At 40.9% G+C, this 21605-nt stretch overlaps 1 protein-coding gene and 1 long non-coding RNA gene across 2 annotated transcripts in view; one reads left to right on the top strand and one right to left on the bottom strand.

The window, feature by feature from the left end:
* Positions 1-21605, top strand: part of GMDS (GDP-mannose 4,6-dehydratase) — a 583437-nt gene that overhangs the window by 489567 nt on the left and 72265 nt on the right. The window lies entirely within an intron of this gene.
* The window catches only part of LOC149868933 (uncharacterized), a 100752-nt gene continuing 92070 nt past the window's right edge, over positions 12924-21605 (bottom strand). The window contains exons 4-5 of the long non-coding RNA XR_016441359.1: positions 18864-19155; positions 12924-16799 (exon numbers count right to left, since the gene is read on the bottom strand). This is a non-coding gene — a long non-coding RNA (uncharacterized LOC149868933). The remainder of the gene's footprint in view (positions 16800-18863; positions 19156-21605) is intronic.

Genomic DNA, 21605 nt, shown 5'->3' with positions numbered 1-21605 from the left:
AATGTTACCTTTAAAGCGTGCCGTAATCTATGCCATAGATGTACTGCACAGAGGTGCAGGTCTGATACCCTGTGGAAGTAATAAAGTTCCTGAGAAGAATTGATTATGATCATATTAAGGCATAGTCATCGAAAGAGAACCAAGTTGTGGCCTAGCAGTTTATGGATGAGTGAGGAAGAGGCAAAAGGACATCCTTTGTTCCCCTACACTGGACCGCCACATGACAAGTATCATTTCTCCCACCAGTGAGCCCCACAGTGCAGAAGGTAGTGCAGTCATGCTGATCCAGTGAGGGAATTAAACCATATCATGGAGAAGGTAGGCTCTTTCTCAAGACAAAGGGAAACTAGCAGTGCTGTAGCATGCTGCCCTGCTACAGCGCAGTTGGGCCAAAGGCACAGTTTAGCTCTAGAGTTCGTCTGGGGCTAACCGGCTGCGAAATCTTTCCGATTCTATAGCCTGATTTTTCTGAAGAGCTGAAAGCTTGTACCTTCCTTACTCAACACCTTTGAAAACCAGACCACTAAAGGTAAAGGTCTAAAAGAGAAAAAAGTATGAAACCTGATTATCAAAGGAATAGATCAAAGAAAGAATATCAGTTAAGCATGAGGGCCATATGAATACATACATCAGTAAAGTAACCTGTAAAGGAGTATCGGTCTATGAAAAACATTTTCTCTCCGACCTCAGTCATAAACTCAGATTTTTTTTCCACAGAAAGAGCAGAAGAGCCCAGAAATGTACTTGCCAAGAGCAGAAAGAAATCAAATTATCACTTTCTACAAAAATCCATAATTTCTGAGGAAAACAGACACTTTCCAGGAATACTCTAAATTGGTTTAAAAGTTTACAATATTCTGTCCAAAAAAAAAGTTTCACAGAAAATTTTTGACCAGACTAACTTTCTATGGCAGTTCTTCTGTCCTTCACACCTCAATATTTCTCCCTTGCATTCCATTAATTAAAGGGTTGATAAGGAATGTAGGATTGAAAATTGTTGCTTATGTAACCTAAATGTTCACCTTTTTAAGTCATTGTTTCTAAATGGGCAAAACTTAGAGGGAGGCCTGAAGAGTCTGGGTATTTTCTAGTGTCATTGCCTAGATGCAGTGGTGATAGGTGCTTTATCAATGATATGTGGAAGAATGTTATCTTGGGATGACACTGCTTGCCGGCTCTGCCAGACACCAGAATAGCCTGTAACAATGATGTGGCCAGGTACAAAACTAAATGAAGTTAAACAACATTGCCAATTGATTTTAGCACCCCATTACTTTTTTTGGTATTCCCTTGTTTTCAAGGAGAAATTCAGTATGTATGCATTGCATGGAGGACACACATAGAAGATCTGTTTTATATAAATTGGTTATTTTGCCATAAACCCCAGAAAGTGATCTTTCTGTTACAACATCCACATACTTATGCTGCACTAGGGAATGGATCTTAATGATAATGTTGGATGATCCAAACTGTCTGATCCCCCAAGTGAGTGGGTGAAATTAGGGAGTAGTAATTATTAGCAAGGCAGGGAAGACTTAAACTTTCAAGAGCATTATGCCTAGGGCCAGTGGGTGGTTTTGTCCAAGGTTCACATATGGTATTTGAGTAGACCAAAGCAGACTGTAAAGCTGAAAAATATTAACAAGCTTTAAAAAACCCCCACTAGCAGCACACACACACACACACACACACGAATTATTGGAATCCAGAAAACTCTAAAGGGACTAGGTGAAGTTTGCATTATTGTCCATGAAATATTAAAGCATCTATTTCTCATTCAGCAGAGCTAGCATTTAAAGTATTAGCATTGTTTGGCATAACATAAAACAGGGATCAGTCATTCAACCCTTTGAAACATCTAACCGAGCCTCATTTAAATTTCACCTTTCCAGCTTTGCCAGTACATTTTAATTTTAATTTAGTAGAGTTCTCCTTTGCCTAGTCTTTTAGAATTTTATCTGTTGTACTGTGGTTAGGCAGGAAATCAGTTAAAACTTCAGCCTTTCTGCGCATGCCATGACACAAAGTACAGTAGTGCAGACAGCCACTGAAATTCAAACCAAACCACCTGACTAGCTACCAAAAATATCTTTTAAATCAGATTTCCTTTTTCTAAACTTTTTTTTCTTGCAGGCTTTCTCTTTTCCAAACTGCTGAACTGTACTGCAGTCTGGTCACGCTTAATACTATGTAACTGTATAAGGAAAAAAAGGTTAATGATAAGGAAAACAAAAAATGTATTTTAATATAGGATGGTTGCCTGTTTTCTTGTGTAGTAAGCTGTGACAAGTACATGTTTATAATTCACTACATCTGTAACTTCACTACATCTGTAACTGAGTCAGTGCTTTCCAGACCTTAGCTTAATGGATTCCTGTTGGGTGAGTGGGAGCAGAATTGTTTTTGTTTTTATTTTGTTTCTTTTCATTGATCTATAGAAAACATGACTTCTATATTATGATTCTTAAGAAGGAAAAAACATATATATATATATATATATCACATAAACTTTTCTAAAATAACAAGAATCTCTGACCAAAGCGGTTGACTCCTACTATCATTTGTCTTTAGATAACAGTTGTAAATTCCCAAACCTCTAATCTCTGGCAGCGTTTCTCCCTTGATCCCAGATTCTGTTACTATGTGATGGGCGGGGGGATTAGAAAATTGGTTATATGGTAGAATTGTAAACAGAGGAAATGTGAGGTATTAGTAGAAGCTCAGGTGAGTGATATGACCAGGTTTGGTCTGTGTGCTCTGCTGGTAACTATGCAACAAAACCTACTATCCCACTTTTTATATCACTGTTTGTCCCCAGTGAGTAGTGAGTATGTGTTGTGACATTTACTTCTCACTCCAAAGAGTTCTTTTGCAGTGCTAATCCCATATGATTAGCATAGTCTTTTCTCCTGCTAACAGTAGGTCAAAGAGACAAGAAAAGAGTTTCCCAAGTCATGTTCAAGCATTTTTATTTCCAGAAGTTGTTAGTATTATTTGCGTATTTAACATACTGGTCAGATGCCTATTGCATGGTATGTGAGCTCCAAACAATCAAAAGCCAAAATCCACAAACTAGTTCAAATGCTGGATGCAGCAAGAAATGAATATGTGCAAAGGAGGAAATCAAAAAACTCTAGAAATAAGGCATGAGAGGAATCATTATGTATGCTGTATAAAGGGTAAGGGGAAAAGGTGGAGTCTGGAGCAAAATATTCAAACCAGGAAGGGAGTCTGTAAAAACATCGTAACAGAGGCTTGTGCATGCTCAAAATGCAGCCAACAAGTGACTGATTGCCTTGGAAGGGAGTTCCTTTCCTAGGATGCTGCTCAGAGAAGTTCTTGCTCTTTCCTTCCAGTGTTAGGACCTAAAAGCAGATCCACCCTGGCCTTAATTATAACAACTGCTGAAAAGCATAAAAAAGAAAGAAATGATCACTCACTCAAGTAGTTACGTACTGTATTGTATTTGTGTAATAACACTCACATCTTGTGTTATATCTTTTTGACGTCCCCAATAGTAAGTAAGTATAGTTGCAAATAGCATATTTGGCCCTATCTTAAGGAGCAAGCAGCTGCATCCTGTAGCTGCTTCAGCCAGGGATCAGTTTCAGAGTACACTTGGGTTGGCAGTACAACTTAATGTTCTAACCAGGAGGTGGCAAAGGCATGACTGACTGTGGCAAAGTTTATGTCTGAGTGAAACTAGCAGATTTTCCATATAAGCTGAAAATGATATTTGCCAAGATAAACATATGCCAAGTCTAACAAAATGGGCTTTTGAGGTCAATATAGAATTGTTTTTAAATGTCCCATTGACTGAAATCCTCTATTTAGCCACAGGACAGAACAGGTAGCTGCTGCACAGGTTTTTGCACAAAGTTTTACCAGTTGATTAGAATCTGAATCTAAAGTGACCACACAGTGGAGTCCAGTAGTTTGGTCTCTGCATCTTGACAGAGATTGCCAACAAGTTTACTAATTATGGGGGTGTTTTCTCTGTTGAAGACATTTTGTCCACTACTCAAAGAAACACAATAAACAGGTAATTTTACATAAGTCACCAGTGACAGCAGGGAAGGACAAACTGATTTGATTAGGAGGAAATGCCTCTCATTCCTGTCCACTGCTTTTCCATAGCCCTTTTTTTTTTTTTTTTTGTGCCCGAAGCTTGGTAGGTTTACCCAGGGGCAGATCCAAGGGTCTGTACTGGTACAGTTGCACCATTTCTTTGATTTCTGCTTCACCCGAAGTGTAAAAGCAACTTCCTAGTAGTGGCAGCAGCATTTCTATTCTGGAGCAGTGAGGACATCAACTGACTTTATTTTTCATTAAAATATACCTGATTCCTCCTAAACTCTTCATTCCACAAGTGTCAATAGTTGTCTCTCCTTTTAATAGTCTTGAGGTTCTGAGTGATAATCAAACTAGCCTTTCTTCTGCAATTCTGGTGTCTGTCAGTTGCTCCTGGTAATGAAGCTCCTATTTTGCAGTCTTGCAGACTGCTTTTAAGTCGTTCCAATAGTTATATTTGCTTTTGTATCAATTTTAAACTAAATAATAGAGCCCTAGGCCTCTAGCATATTAGTAAAGCTTCTAGTTTCTTTTTAAGTAGAGAAAAATATGTCTTGTGTTGTATGTGATGATGTACCTTACCATCTGCACCCTCTTTTCACAATCTTAGATCCACCCATAGGTTCAACACAAACTCCTCCTATTTTACTTATAGGTATCAAGAACTCAGCCTGCTAGCACCGGGGGGTTTTGTTGGTGAAATCTCAAAGGTCTCAGCACCGCTATGAAAGACCCAAATCTTGGGTGATCTGAGGTCTTCCTATGATAGTTCTTTCAGGAAAGTCTCAGCAACGCTTTGTTCAGAAAGGACATCAACACCAACACCCAAGGTGATGTGGGCAAGGATGTCACAGGCTTTCACCTCACTTTCCTAAGCTCGCACAACCCATAGGAAGATTGTTTGGCCAGAACAAAGAATAGCGTGAACAAGTCCCTGACTGCAAAATTAAGGGATAGAAAGAGATTCAGCTGGGTGAGTTTGGACAGGGATCCAAAATGCATGAAAATACAGATTTTTTTGTATTTCACCATCAACCTGGCTTAGTTTTGAACTGGTGAGTAGGGCTGTGTGAAGCTTTGGGTGCCGATTCAATTTGGAGGAGATTAGGCCCGATTCATCGGCTGAATCTCCAAATCCAAATCAAATCAGGAAACCAATAAAAAGGTCTGAATCGATTCAAAGCTCTCCAAATCAATTCGGAAAAGATTCAGAGAGCTTCAGAGATTTGGGCAGTCCCTGCTCGCCGCAGCAGGGAGCTGGACCCGGACTCTGCAGGTAAGTAGGGGGCAGGGTGGGGCTGGAGGAGGGGGAAGGGACCATGGGGGGACCTCTGCTAGGCCCCATCCCCTGCCTGATCCCCCAGCCCCCCTGAGCATCCCCCAACCCCTGCCCACTCTCTCAGTCCCATCAATGGCTGCCCTGCCTGACCCAGTTCCTGGCTCTTAAAAATAAATAAATAAAAGCCCCCACTCACCGGCTCCTGCAAGAGGGGCAATCCCTGCTGTCCCCCAGTGCCCCACATTGTGTGTGGGGCTCTGCCACGAGCCCCCATCCCCCACCTGCTTTCCCAGCCTCAGCCATGGCTGCCCTGCCCAGCCCCAACTCCCGGTTCTTTAAAAAAAAAAAAGCCCCACACTCACCAGAGGCTGCAGCAGCTGCAGGGCTTCTGGGGGCTCATTGTAGAGCAGTGCAGAGCAGTGGGAGCAGCAGGGATTACCACACAAATCCCCCCCTGGCAGCATCTGGTGAGTGCTGTGCTTTTTTTTTTTTTAAAGAGCCAGAAGCTGGTGCTGGGTGGGGCAGCCATTGACAGAGCTGGGAGAGTGGGCGAGTAATGGAACCTGTTTGATTTGGAGATTCGGCAGCAGCTGAGTCTCCAAATCAGATTCGGCCAAGTCGATTTGGGACAGTGATTCAAATCACCAAATTGAATCTCTGTCCCCCGAATCAGCCAAATCTGAATCCGAAGCAAATACTAGCCTCTTTGCACAGGCCTACTGGTGAGGTAGGAACAAAAAGCTCTACATAACATTTCCATTCACTAGAACCATCCAGCATGACCACCCACCATCCAGGTATTTATGGTGAACAAGATGGAGGCATGTGTTGAAAAAATGCAAGAGGACCTGGAGCCAATGTTAAGGCAGACAGTAACATATTCTGCTAACACATTATTTATTTTAGTTTGGATATAGAAACATTAAAAAAAAAACAGGTAGGGAAAGGGAGGCTTAATCTTTCCTATAAAGAGGGTACCAACTTAAACTAGTGCATGAATGGAAAAAAATGACTGGACACACCACACCAGTGGAGAGATAAACAGTCTCATTTCTGTGAAAATGGTGATGACAAGCAATGATTCTTGGGAAGCCTCCAGCTAGAGTCCAGACACTGACTTTAAGGATTTAGCATTATAAAAGTGATTATTAAAAAATGAAAAGACATTTATATCAGCTGTGCCGATGGTGGGTTTTTTTAATATAGTTTTATTCTCTTAAACATTTCCAGAAAAGCTTGTACAGTTAAGCCTAGTACCATGAAAACAGATAATGTCATTTTTGGATACACTGTTCCTTTTTGGTATTTGAGTCAAACAGATTATTTTTCAGCTATGAATCAAGCCTGCTGAAAAAAGGGCATGCAAGACCTGGGCCTGGTAGGCCTCAAGTAAATATAGATCTGAAAATATTTGATTCCAAATGATGGCCAATGTGACCTGGGTCACTCACAGGATGCTGCCAGAGAAATCTTACTGACCTCTCCACACTGTAGTGCCAGTCATCTAGGTAGGACCATTAGCTAAAGTCCTAAATGTTTGTTTCTTCCTGTATCCTGGCCTCCAAACTTTGTTAGAAATACAGAAAAGGACAACCAAGTTAATTAGGCATATGGAACATCTGCTATGCCAGGAGAAACTAAAAAAGTTAGGACTCCAGTTTGGAAAGAAGGCTGGAGGTAGGGGGATATGATAGAGGTCTATAAAATGTTGAAGGGTGGAAACAAAGTAAACAGGGGATTTACTCACCAAGTCCCAGAAAACTAGAACTATGGGACACCCACTGAAATTAGCAGGAAACAGGTTTAAAACTAACAACAGAGAGTACTTTTTTACACAGCACAGTTAACTTGTGGAACTTATTACCACAAGAGATTGTAGAGCCATATAGTATAGCCAGGTTCATCCATCATTCATGGATGATCCATTAATACAGAACAGTCAGGATGTATTCTCTGGCATCTCTAAACCAGTGACAGTGGATGCCAGGAAGAGTATGACAGGAGATAGATCACCCTAGATATCCCTTATTTATATATTTTCCCTCTAAAGCATCCACTCCTGGTATTATCAGAGATAGGGTACTTGGTTGATGAACAATTGGTCTGAACTTGTCTTATGTTCTTATGTTTTTTGCCCTTCTAGTGCTTGATGACATAAATTCTTTGAGGCATGAGCTTTGTTATTCTATTTTGTCTTTAAAATGCCCCATAGATGGCTGATGATATCTAAATAAGTAACATTACATGCACCCCTTCCTCCAAATCAGCATCCTAAATATCCAGCTACAAGCTCTCACAGTCCCCTGGACTTTTGATATCTGGGCCACATTTCTTCTTCCACATCCTACTCTTGACTATACTCAAAGCTCATCCCAGCCCTGGTTCTAAATAGCCAAGAATCTTGCTCGCATGTGCCTTTCACCTTGGTTCTAGACATTTAAGAAGCATCTGCACCCTGAAACCAAATCCTGGGCACCTCTTACTTGCAAACCTGGGTTCTGGACATCAAAACGCTTGTAAGAGAAAGTGTTATTGAATATTGGCGAGTGCAGTTTCTTTACGAAAGGGAATTTCTGTAGAATTCATCAAGGAGTCTGTAGAAAGGAAATCACTGTATATTAATTTCTCTCAACTCCGACTTCAAATCAGCCCATATTTACCATCCTCTATCCTCCTACTCGTTAGATTTTCACACCAGCATATTTGTGTTTTCTCCCATGCTGTCCACCAGACTCAGGAGAAGCTCCCTGTAAAAATTTCCAAGGGTACCTCACTATCCTACTTCAGATCCCTTCTTAAAACTCTCCTTTGCTGGTATACCAATTAAAATCTTGATGATCACTGCCTATGTTAACCAGTTATTTGTTTCCTGGTATTCTGCTTTCCATTTTGCCATCTCTTGTATCTTGTCTTACTCATGTAAGATCCTTGGGACAGGAAATAATGTTTCTGTTTTGAGTTTGTACAGTGCCTACTAGAGTGGAGTTTGTTGCAGGGGACAGTGGACACTATGGGTGCCAGTACATGAGTGTGGAGGTGCTCCAGTTATTTGAGTCTCCTGTAACCTGGCAATTACCGTGATCCAGCAGCCTCCTGCATCTCATGTATCAGCATCCCCGGGCTTTAAAACGGTGGGAAGGGTGTTTGAACAAAGCTTGTTGAACAAACTTTAGTTCAAGAACCTCCACTGCCATTTTTAAGCACAGGGATGCTTATACACTCTTGGAGCTGCTCTAATTAAAGTGCCCCCTCTTTTCCACCCCTGGAGCATGTGTAAAAGTGCCCTATTAGTTTTATCTTTAAAAGCCATGACACAAGGGTGCAAGATCCCATCTGTATGTCAGGTCAGAACAGAACATAGAAGGCTTAGTTCACCAATCAGGCAACAAGACAGCTCAAAAATACCTTCAGGAAATTCATCATAGAATCACAGAAGTAGGGTCGGAAGGGACCTTATAGATCTTAAAGTCCGACCCCCTGCCAGGGCAGGAGAAAAAAACTGGGCTCATACTGGAAACTGCTTGTGTGTCATCTTTAAATTTACTGTCTTTCTGTTGCATAGTTTCCAGTCTTTGGCAAATCAATGAAAAGTCAGGTCTGAAAGCCAAACCTTCCTTTCTTTGCTTTAGAAGGGTGTGTGTGAGCTTTAAATTAATGTGAAATTTACTTCCTTGCTGATGGACATGCATTTCATATATAAACCTCTTATGTGTGCCTGTGTAGTTAAAAAAAACTGTAGGCTGCCCACATGTAGTAAGAAGATACAGAATGTGATCAGGACCTCTACTATCACTTCTGTACCCAGATGTTCAAGAGGAAATGAAGCATCCGTGGTATGACACAATGGGTGGTCTACTATAACATACAAATGTTAGTATGATATTAATAACTATGTTACTGTCAATGTCAGACTAACACACTTCTTAATAACTCTGAGGAATCCTCACACACTTTTCTGCTGGTATCATTTTAGAAAGATGCATTTTATATACATGTGAACTGAAGCACGTTAGGGCGTAAGTGTGGTCTGAAGTATACCTTACCTGTGTGTAATGTGCCTAGAGACGGGAAGGTTGTTTGTTGTTGGCTTTTGTTTTTCTGTTTCAAAAGGATGTTGCCATGATGTGACCTACCTTGTAGTTGTTCTTCCTGATCTTGATTTTCTTCCCTTATGAGACACAGTGTCATCTGGAGCAGTGAGCAAAGAGCTAAGAATCTGGGTTTTGAGTTAGCATTGTCACTGATTTGCTATTTGACATTAGGCAAGTCACTTTAACTTTTTGCCTATTTCAACATTTCTAATCCTGTAACAATGAGGAAGTAAGATAATATTCAGGGATGTAGTGGGGAACAATTAATCTCTATTTTTCTGTATAAATACTAAATATTACCTATTTTCTTTTAAGGGGAAGGGGTAGTTTTATTTTTAAAGTCTACAAACAACATAATTACTGAGATTGAAAGTAACAAAGTACTACTTGTTTTGTGAACCTTACAGTGATTCATTGAGATCAGTAGCCAGAGGCGACCTGAGCAGGGTGTGGGACCCGGAGCAAATCAGCCCATGTGATCCCACGGGCCCTGGACCCGAAGAAGGTGCCACTGCCATGGTGAGGGGGAGGGGGGCTGTGAGTGCCTGGATGCAAAGCTCCCACTCTGCCTGGCTCCACGGGGCCCAGGGTAGTCACTCTGATTCGCCTCTCCTGTTGCAACCCTGTCAGTAGCAAGAGTTAACTAACAAACACTGTTTCCATTACTTCATTTATATTAAAAAATATTCTAGGGCAGTGTCAGGCCTTGGCCTTAAACCTGGGGCCTCAGCCTGCGCACACCCCAGCCTGCCACCCTACAGCTGACCACCCAAATTGGGCAAGGCTGGCCTGAAGCCTCTATTGGGGTTTAGCCCTCTGCCCATGTCCTGTCACCAGAGTAGCTGGTCAGGGTCAGCTGACTCTTCACATCCCCTGTATAAGCTCCTGAGCAGAAATAGGAAGTGTATGGCCACAGGGTTCAACCTGGTGTTAGATCGCTTTGCCGTTCCCTTCAGCTCGCTCTCTGCATAATCTCCTGGCTTCTCAACCCAGCTTATTTTCCAGCTCCAACTTCAGTCCCTGCTTGATCTGGCTTCTCAAGCCAACTTGCTTTCCGAATCTGCTCTCTGCCAGATCTCCCAGCTTCCTGGCTCGACTTGTTCCTAGACCCTGCTCTTGGACTGCTCTCCTGGCTTCCTGCTTTGGCTTGTCCTGGGTTCTTTTCACTCCTTCTGACCCTGGTCACCACCTCAATTCCTGAATGACCCCAGACCTGGCTGGCCACGACCCAGTGTGGCAAGCAGCAGGCAGCAATGTTTTCTGGTAGCAGGCCAGAATGACCAGCACAGGTTTGAGGCAGGCTGGATCCAGAACATGGGCTCTGCTGCCATCTCCTCTTCCTGCAGCCCAGGCAAAGGCCCCCTTGCCACTAAAGCCCCCTGGCTCTGCATGCTGTAGTTTGCCACTCCCTTTTTAGGTAGGACACTAAGCTGAAGTTGACAAAATTAACCATAAAAATGTCCAGCTCTTTCAAAACCCAGGAAGCAATTGAGTTTGCAACTAAAAAACAAAAAAATTGAGAGAAATTTTTTTAAAAACCCTGAATTTGTATGCTTGTAAGAGGACATTGCAAGCAGCAGGAAGGAAAAAAAATTGAATACATTTGTTAAAGAAAAAAATCCTAGCAGTTCCATTTATTTATGTTGCTTTATTTTAACATCAGAAAGTTTTGTTTCTGAGGTTTCAGAGCTGACTGTCATTTACAGGCTGCCCATGTTATGCTACTGTTGCATAAAGAGGACAATTTATGTTTATACTGCTGGAGAGATGTCAGATCGCCTTAATATGAAATAAAATCAGGCCCTGTAAAGTTTAAGGAATCCTGTAAAGCCTAATACACACATTTAACCTTTTAGCTCAGATGTGTTTAAGTTATGCACGTGTATAAGATAAGGGAGGGTTATGTGCAGAACTGGGGCTTTCTTTGATTTCACCACTGTCTCTGCCCATTGAGATACATTGGCTGCATCTACACAAAATGCTGACTGCACAGTAGCTCATTACTACTGCGCAGTAGCATCACATCACATTTCCTGGAACACAATGGTACTGCATAGCAGTAATGAGCTACTGCGCGGTCAGCGTCACCTAAAAGCCATTTGGCGATGCTACTGCACAGTAACTCCGGTTACTGCACAGTCATTTAGTACTTCTTTATACAAGTACTAAATGACTGTACAGTAATGACTGCACAGTCAGAGTCTCATGTAGATGTGGCCATTATCTTTTGTTTGATTTTCCTACCCTGCTTCACACCTTAGCTGCTTGTACTGTAAGTCATCCATCAACCTAGATTCCTACCTCACCTCAGTGATTCTGATGTTTTTCCTTCCTCCTTCCCTATAATTTTCTATAATCCCCCAGGCCTGAAGATGTCTAGAAAACTAACTTCCAGTTGATTTCATTTAATATTAGGTGCCTACTTATCTTTAAAAATCTGTGTAAATACACTTTCATTTTATTTTCCCCTTTTTCTTTTGGGTCAGTAATAAAATGAACAGAATTGGACTTAGTATTAATCTCAGCAAGGCCTTTTCTTGCTCTACCCTTTCTCTCTCATTTAAATTTCTGTGTAAATAATAGTTGGTGCCTACTGGAAATTGCAGTTCATGTATGCCTCTAAGCTGGAGGGGCAGTCCTTTCAAATACTTGGCTACCAATCAAGGAACTGAAGACTTATAAAACAGAAGAGATAGGTTCTGCAATGAGAAAATGCAGTTCAGCAGAACTCAGGCAGAGAGGCTTTTTAAAAAATATTTTCCTACCAGCCTCCGAGACCTACAAAATGTGTACCTTGTGCAGTTTTTACACTTAGCCAGGGATAGTCTTATGAAGCAGGAAAAGGCAGAGCTTCACACCCAGATTTGAAACTTCTCCGGTTTCATTTTGACAAGAAGTTTTACCCAGCTTCAAATTAAGCTGAGGGCACCTGCAAAAACCTGCTTTTTGCTATGTGGGCAGGGGCACTGAAAGTGTGGGAGAAAGTAACAAATCTCTTGATTTTTTTTCTAAAGGAAACGCTTTTTTTTCCCTATAAAATTCACCTTCAGTGTGAATATTTTGCACAGCTTTTTCTCCATATGATTTGTGATTCCTAGACTTTTCTTACTGCTCAAGTTGTGCACATAGGGTTTCAGTTACCTGTCTACAACTACCTGCAGAAAATTATCCTCACATGTACAGTAATTTTAATAGGTTTACCATCATTTTATTAAAATAAGTAATATGGCAATGGCAAATTTATAGTTAGACTGATTCAGAGATTTATGTTAATAACTTGCATGCTCCAGTACTAAAGAATAGTAAAATTTTAGGAAGTCAAAATTGTGGGGTCTGTTACTGTAGACCACTGTGAAATATTATAAGGGAGTTTTAATATTGAATACTTGTACAAAAATTAAATAGTTTTGTTTACAGGTACTAATTAAATATAAAATATTCCATTTAATGAGCAGAATACTTAATGAGCAGACAGTGACAATTTAAGCAACACAAATGATAATAGTTTATTAACAATGATGAATAAATGGTTGGCAGTGATAGTCATGGTGATTTCTCTTTGTTATGCTTTAATTGTTATACATACGTGATATAACAAAGTAACTTAAGGAAAAATCCCACACATGCTGGCCTGCTCTGGGAGTTCAGTGAATTTTTGTCACTTTCTATTTCATCTGCATTTTTCTAATGAAATATTTTAATTGGAATCCTGATGGGAATTACTGTACAGCTGCTCTGAAGTGTTGATTTTAATGAATGAGTTTATAAACCTCCCATTTTGTGCCTGAAATACTGTTAATGATATTAAAACAATTTTCTAACACCATTAAACCTTACTACCATATTTAGTCAAATATAGGATGATCCGAATATAAGACAGTCCTCCAATAATTAGATTCTATATATGGAAAATTTATAAATTAGTTATAATTTTCCAAGTATGGAATCTAGATTTGTCTTTAATTTATCAGCCTCCCACTGCTACTGAAGGGAAAATAAATCTGGGAGGGGAGTCAGGTGGTTCCCTTACCCTTTGCCCACCCCTAGCCCCCAATTGATTTCTCCTGCAGCCCTTCCCTCCCATACTGTCAAACTCTGCTAGCCCTGAGCACACGGAAATGAGGAGCAAATTTGAAAACACTGACCATGAAATAAACATACCTATAGTAATCTGCATATAGGGAAATTACTATGTGTACCCATAGACTTAGTTCATCTAGAACTGAGGCATTTTAACTTTTTAAAACTGCTGCAAGTTGTAGCACAGGTACTTCATAAACACACTTGTGTACCTATTTATATATAGTACAAGCTGTTGGGGGGAGGGTGTTGCAAAAATATTTATTTCTATATAAATAAATGTATATAACTGTGACCGCTATGGTTCATTTGACAGTCCAAAGCACACTTTTACAGTTGTATCATTCTTAGTCCTGTTACAAAGACTGCTCTCACCTTCCTGCACACCCATGCACCAGCCACTGTCACTTTGAAACCATCAGTTATGCAAAGAACTACCTCAGTCATCTCCCTCCTCCCTTCTCAGCTCCCCTGTCTGTTTGTCCAGTCCTTTCACTTGTCATATTCATCATCATCATAATCATCATTGTTATCTTTGTTGCTGTCTTCAGGGGGCTCGCCTCTGAAAAGTCTGTGCCAGTCCCCTCTCTTTCATATGATGCCCGCCATCTCTTTCCCATCATGTTGTACCACTGTTCAGTAGTACCAGTACATCTCATTCAGTGCCATTTTAATACAGTCCTCGCCTCGGAGATTTGTGTGCCTGTTTATGAGCAAGTTCCTGGTCTTCCACAGTATGTTCCTGAAGCAGGAAATGAATTGGCCAAAGCGGGCTGTCAGGGCCCCTAGCTGCTTAGTCAAGTTTTCATATAGAATCAGCTCTTTGGTCAGGGTTATGAAACCTGTCACCAACAGGAGGAATATATGTATTCTCTTCTACACCTCTCTAGTGTATGGGCAGTCCCAAAAGAGGAGGTCAGTTGTTTCTGCCTCCTTTGAGCAGAATTACCTGGAGCAGTTGGATAGCCTCTCTGTCCTGTTAGGCTTTTTTTTTTTAAAATGTGCTGTCAAGTTGTGTATAAGAGTAGTCCGAAGCCAAAAGACTTATAATTTATCTTATATTTTAATGGCTGGGCCCCTGCAGAGTCAACAGTATTTCAAGCCATAGTGACCCCATAGCTCAGCACTGCTCAGTATATGTGTGTACCCCACAAATGATACACATGCTAATTATCCCCCACTCCTGACTGGAACTGAATGTTCTCATCATGAATCCTGGGATCATCCAAAAAATTACATGCAGATGAGGCACAGGGCAACCTGATCCAGCCCCACCTCAGGGATGGCAAGGCCACACTAATCATATGCAACAGGCTGAGAGAGAGAGTGATAAAGGGACTCTGGGTGAACTGTTTGAGGTCCCATTTGGCCAGACATTTAAGACGGGTGAAGAAACAGGAATCATTGGAAATGGAAGAGAAAGGCACAGCTGTGGAGTAAAGAGGAAGTAAAAATGTATGCATTGTGGTGGCTCACCATGACTTGGGAAAGAGTCAGTTCTGAGCAGGGACTAAATGTATTGGGCAGTACCATATATCTTATTTAGATGGATTGTACTAATCTATCTTTGTGGTAGATTCACATTATTACGTTTTTCTAATATGGGTCATATATTTTATAGTTATGTTTAGTATTGGCTGCATGTAGTTGACATCATAGTTGCTTTCCATTACTGAGCACATGCTGTTTTGGGCAGCAGTTTAATGTTAGACACTGTATTTCATAAGTTTCCTTGTATGTGAATGTAAGATGAGGAGCTTTATCTCTATGCTAATTGGGAAAAAAAAACTTGTCTTATGTTTGAGTAAATATGGTAGTTGTTTTAGCAATTTGAAGGCAGGTCTCAAAAGTGGAGGAGTAGTGATTTGCCAGTTTCTTATTATCCTGAAAAGTGCCCCTCCCCTTGCCCTCCCAATTTCAGTAATGCCTAAGTGTCTAATAATAAAATATTCTAACATCAGACCAGTCCGTCCATGAACCTACACTGCTACTCAGGGGAGTTATATCTTGCTGTTGTATTAGTGATCCCACAATGTTGGGATCCCGATGTAGTAGCTATGCATTCCTTTCAAGCAGGTAGGCAAGGAAACCAGAAGTGGCTGGAGTCATGGTGTTTGATTACACTGCCTCCTAAGCAAGACTGAGCATGCTGCTGTGATTAACCCATGCATGATTAAGCCACAAACCTGCTGAAGAGATGGCATGGTCCTAAACGCTGGCCCAAATACTGTATTTAGGCTTCAGAGAAGTCAAGTGCACTAAGAGCAAGTATGAGTGGGTGTGGATTATTTCTCTGCAGCGTGCCCCATCTTCCTCAAGAAGTAGTATGGACATACCCCCAGTTTTCCCCTTTCCACCAAAATGCCTACTAGCAGAGCTGTGGCAGTATGGGAGGACTGCAGCTGGAGAAGGGCTATAGCAAATCCTCTTCTCGAGGGAGGAGGACAGGTGCTGAACACAGGCTTTGCTCTAATCCCTGAATTCTTATCCTTGAGAAAACAAAGCTTTGTTAACCTGGTTGGGATGCATGACATCCCTGTCACAAATGTATAATCTGTGTATTAACAGTGGCTTTGGTTTTCAAATTAGTCCATGCAATGACGAACTGGCATCCTAGACAGATCAGAAGGTTTGTTTCTGCACATTCATTAATGCACCATAGTTACTGCACACTCAGTTTAGTACTTGGATAACCAAATACTAAATCATTGCAGTGTAACTCATACTACTGCGCAGTAGCACCAGCACATGGGGGCGTGTTTTGGACATTAACTGTGCAGTAGCCTAATGCTACTGTGCAGTAGTGTATTAGCACAAGTTTTGCCCAGCATGCTACTGTGCAGTGTTATTAGGCTAGTGCACAGTTAGCATCTCATGAAGACGCACCCAAGGAGAAAGTAAATTGCTGCCTAAACATGTATTTTTAGTAAAGATATAAATGGTATCCAACTGGTGTTTTCTCTTGATTTCCTCATTTGATTCCATTCTTTTGGATAAAATAGTGGAATTTTAGTTAGAGTTGCTATGAGCCGAGAATAACAACTCTTACATACATACCATGGAAAAGTACAACAGAACTGTACATACATTCAGTAACAATCTGGACACAGGAATGGAGAAACCAGCCTTCCAGTGCAGAACAACAGAAGGCACTTGAAATTATTATTGATTACAGCTGCTGTAAATTTTACCGTCCCTATTGATTGAAGCTTTTCAATACTCCCATTTCCAGCATATTTGGGGGGAAATATAGTATTCCTCAGGGGTAAAAATGCTGCCTGGAAAAGTGAAAATAAAAATTACTTTGGTAATATTATATATTAAAGAAGCTTTTAGAGGTCATTTAAAATATGATGTACAAGGTCCTAAAATGTGTGTTCTGGATCTAAGTTGCGATTAGATGAAGGAACATAAAAGCAAAGAAAGTAAGACTATGTACTTATGGTAACATTCTAGGAAGGACACTGGAGACTTGTAATATATCATATCTTATGTGTTGGTTCTTAACCAGATTTACATTCTTATATTACTGTACACTTTACAACAGCATAAACTTCAATTTATTACTTTACATTTGTAATTTTGGAAGTATCTCTTGTGTGAATGTCAATACTGTCTTTAAAGTAAACATGTACAATGGCTCTCTGCAGTTAAGAAAGGAGTTGGTTTCCTCAATGGAAATATCTGTACTGGCTATAGAAAGAGCTACAGTTCCGCTCAAGTATCTCATTAAACACTTCAAATTGTCTTTGCATATATGGGCTAGAATCCAATAGCATTAGGAAATCCTCAGTGGATAGTAAGCTGGAACACAAAAAACATCAGTCATAATTCAGCACAATTGATAGTCTCTGCTTAGAGCTGGCTTTGGGCTTAAATTATCATAGAAACTAAATTAACTGTCTTTTACTGAAAAGGCGGTTCCTTTCCAGATCAAGGTCATTGGTAGGGCAGCATTGCCTATATGTGGTTATGTGCAGCCTAGTTTACTTGTTAAAAAAAGAAGTTCAGACTTCAGTGCTGTCAGCCTTGACACACGCAAAACCATCCCTCCTGTAACATTATAGCCCATCAGCCAACCACATTTGCCACCAGACAGTACCAGTTCAGACTTGCAAACGCAAGCATTTTTCTCTCTTCCTGTCTTTTTTATGTCAAACAAGCGACTTTGATTTCCATCTTCATCTTTTGCCAAGTAATAAAACAGGGTACATTTTTAGTCGTGTTGACTCTATAGGAGAGAAATAAGATTCATTCCACATAGTACATTATTCCAGATTCCCTCCTTCAGCTCATGGGTTTTTTATTATGAATTTCACAGGGATTGAAAGCTGACCTCAGGCTAGAGGCCCCCTTGTTGCAGAAGTGCTTCCTGTCATCGTTCTGATTGGTGTTGTGTCCAAAATAATAATTAAAAAAAAGCACAACACAAGAAATTGTTTATTTCTCTGGGATAAAAGAAAATTGAGTGTGTCGTTTCTCACTGAGAAAACATAGTTTCTTGGCAAAACAATTTACTGAGGTTTTCAGCAGAATCTTCTCCCTTTTGACTCTATGTAGTTTAGGAAGGAGCAGTATTGGCTTCCCAGTCCAATTTTGGATTTGACAATGCCCAAGGGGGGAGATGCGTCAGTTTTAAGGAATCCCCCACACCCCACTAATCTTGGAAATTTTACACTTATAACATCATGTCTGCCTTGAGGATGCAAAAGCCTGTTCTCTGAACCAGCATTCAGGTGTTCTTTTATAAATATTGTTTTCTCTTTTCAGATAAAACTTTAATCAGACTTGATTAAAAAAATCATACTGCTTGCTAGTCCATGTCAATCATCAATATCAAACCACATAGTGAGGGGAAGAAGCAGTGGCAATGCATATGGGGTACATATGCACACCCTGAAAGCGCTGGTGCACCCTGTGACAGCCAGCATTCCCCACTTACATGTTCCTCTCTGAAAGCACCAGCCAGGGTCCAGGAGCACCCTGGCACTTGTGGGCATGCCACTGGCACTTCTGGATCGGCATGATCAGCCCCTGGTCAGTGCGATCGCCTGGTCACTGATTGGCCATGGGGAGAGGCAAGTGCCCCCCCCCCCCCTTGCGAAGAGAGATGGAGATTTTTAAAGAGATTTGGGACCAGCTTCTCAGTTGGTATATGTGGTTGCAGCTCCACTGATTTACTTTATTCATTGTGGTTTCAAGGCAGAGCACATTGATTCAGGGGTTTGACCGTAACCACACATCCTTTTCCTAGAGTACAAATGGAGGAAACTATGGGCACCCCATAATGCCCCTTGCTCCACTGATATCCAGGGGGATGGGAGGAGGGTTGTGTAACTTACACATTTCTTAAGAGAGCCTGGGTGTTGATTTTTTTTTCCTGATATTTTTTCCTGACCACGTGCTGCACATCAGATGAGGGAATGAGGCCTCATGTGCTTCTTATTTGCCAGTTTCCAGAGGTTATTACCAGACTTGTATGGGTTATCTGCTAAGGGGAATAGCTGGCACACTGGGAGAGATGACCAGTCAGGAATGATCTTCATGTCTTCTGAATACTTTCGTTGCACTCAGCATGCAAGACTACCTTGGCTTATTTCCTTTTGCTGAGGGTTCTTATCTCTTTCATTACCGCTGGAAAACAATAGGGAAGAAACAAGTCATGTTATGAATGAAGAATTGGCATAGGGACATGAGGACTAAATTGCACTTAGCCCACTGTGAGGAGGATAGCATCTTGTAGAGCTAGAGTTGAGGAAGGAGTGGTGCTGGACTCAAGAGAAGGAAAAAGTATAGAGAGAAATAGGTCTTATGCTGAGTTGGGAGGAAGAAAAGTGGAGTAGTGGAAGTGGAGTAGTCTAGCTTAGCTTTTATATCCTCACCAAAGACATCCCAGGATGAATATTGTAAAAATGTTATAGCTTTAAAGGGTAAGGGTGCTTTGCAAGGGTGGAGAGTAGAATAATAAAACTATTATTTGATCCTGAAGGAATAAATTCTCAATATCCCCTGAGGCAGAACATTTCTTGAGAAAATCTCAGCAGATAAATGAGTTACTGCCTGGTAGAGCTGGCAGAAGAATTAGGGTCTAGGAATTAGAATCAGATTTTTTAAAAATGTATAGAACATGAGAAATCAAAATACTGGCATACCACTGATTTGTTCCACAATGTGTCCATCTTTGTAGTACTAGCAGACTAGTTGCTATGTTCAACAAGACCAGAAAAAGCTGGCAGCCTTGAACTCATGCTGTCCTTGCTTCTATTCCCTCCCTATGATATCTCTGGTGGCTCACAGCCCATTTTAAAACTAAAATTGTCTTTCAAATTGTCCCATTGCCCTCACCAGAGCAACAGCCTTGGTGGCCCTTCACTCCACATTTGTTACTGAGATTTATTAAAAGGATAGATTATCCTTACTCCCTCTAACTATTGCTGCTCTTCTGCAGTTTATTCCCTTAATATACTAATAGTCTCATATTTCTAGTTCTCAGACTGACATGGAAGAAATCAGTGGAAGCCCTTTGCGTGAACTAGTGCTGTTGAGAGGGTATCCATGTTAGCACAGCAATGACCGGCTTCTTTAAGTAGTATGGATCTGATTTAATAGCTACAGATAAAGGATACCATTTACTAGCACTGTGTTGTGCTGATAAATTAGGTTGATTCAGCCCACCCACTCTTCTGGTTGCTTGTGTAAAATAAGCCCCAGTCTGTGCAAAGTTCAAGGCCACCACATACTAAACAGACTCACACTTGTTCCTTTAAGTCACTCTCCTCCTCTGAGTATTGTTCTTGCAGTTCAGTGGGTTATTGTCTGCAGTTCATCTTTCTGTCACATGGAGGAATTTTAAATACAGTGCAGCATCTTTCCTATGTAGCTTCTAACCTCGCCTGTCATTTGGATGATTTGGCACCTCAAACTTGTCAAGTGATCCCTTCTGTGAAAACTTTTGCTCTAAGAGAATTTCAGGGCTGCAGGCCTAATCCTGCATGTCTTCAAGAAAGGCATCTCACTGAGCTCAGTGGAACTTGCGGTCAGGAGGAGAGGGCCAAAAGATCAAGCCATAGTCATGAAAAAAAGTCCAGTGGCACACAGCAGAGTTTTATCAAGATTGTTTATATATGTTGGGAAATGACAGACAATTTGCTGTGTGACAAGGGGAAAAAAACTAGGTAGATTAGAGAGGGCCAGATATTCAGCTTGCATTGGTTGTTGGCCTGACTTCCCTAGAAATCAGTGGTGCTGCACTAGTTTCCACAATCCGAGAACCTGAATTAAAAAAAAAAATAGATTTCAGTTCCCCCAGCCTCCCCTCACCCCCAGCATGTTTCATATTTGTATAGATTGTGTAACATATAAATGGGGAGAAGATTCTAAGGTCAGGGATATGCATAGATACCAAAGGTCAGAGGAAAAACATGGGCCTCCTTCACACAAACAGTAAAAGTTGTTATTCTGTTCCCTGGTATAACTTTAAAGAAATCCACTACAGTTAGTACAGTTCTACCAGTGTGGAACAGGCATGAGAGCACAGTGGCTCTTACTTTTGCAGCTGAGTACTGAAAAACATGGCCCTTTGAAAAAATGACCAATCAAATGAAAAGTGGTTCTGTGCAGATATTGGAGGGTTGTTTGTTTTGGTAGAATGTTGGTGCCTTATAGGGTTTCCTTTTCCTGCCTGATTTTATACATCCATGCAGATATTTAGTTAATAAATACAATTTGTCTGAATTTTCAAATAGATCTTCAGTGTGTGGCAGATGCTTGTACAATATTAATTGGTGATATGATATTTTGTGATGTCACAGCAACTTGAGCTATTTCTGTAGACCTGCCCTACCTATTTATACTACAGAGACATTCTGATAACCCACCTCACCTGTTTAGCTCCTTTCTAGAGTGTTTCTTCTTTTTGCCCTTCCCAACTGTTCTGCCTCGGCTGAGCCGAAGACACGGTTTCCTCATGCTCCCTTCTGCTTGTCCTTTTGTCACATACATCAGCATGATTTCTGAATGTCATACATTGTGACCTAACCAATACCTCCTGTACTGCGTCCTGGGCCCCAAGCGGTCAACTCTTA

Source organism: Crocodylus siamensis, chromosome 3 (genome assembly GCF_052110815.1).
Source record: "Crocodylus siamensis isolate JL-2025a chromosome 3, ASM5211081v1, whole genome shotgun sequence".
Taxonomy (NCBI): Eukaryota; Metazoa; Chordata; order Crocodylia; family Crocodylidae; genus Crocodylus; species Crocodylus siamensis.
The sequence above is the reverse complement of the archived record's forward strand: the minus strand, read 5'-3'. Positions and strand labels throughout refer to the sequence as shown.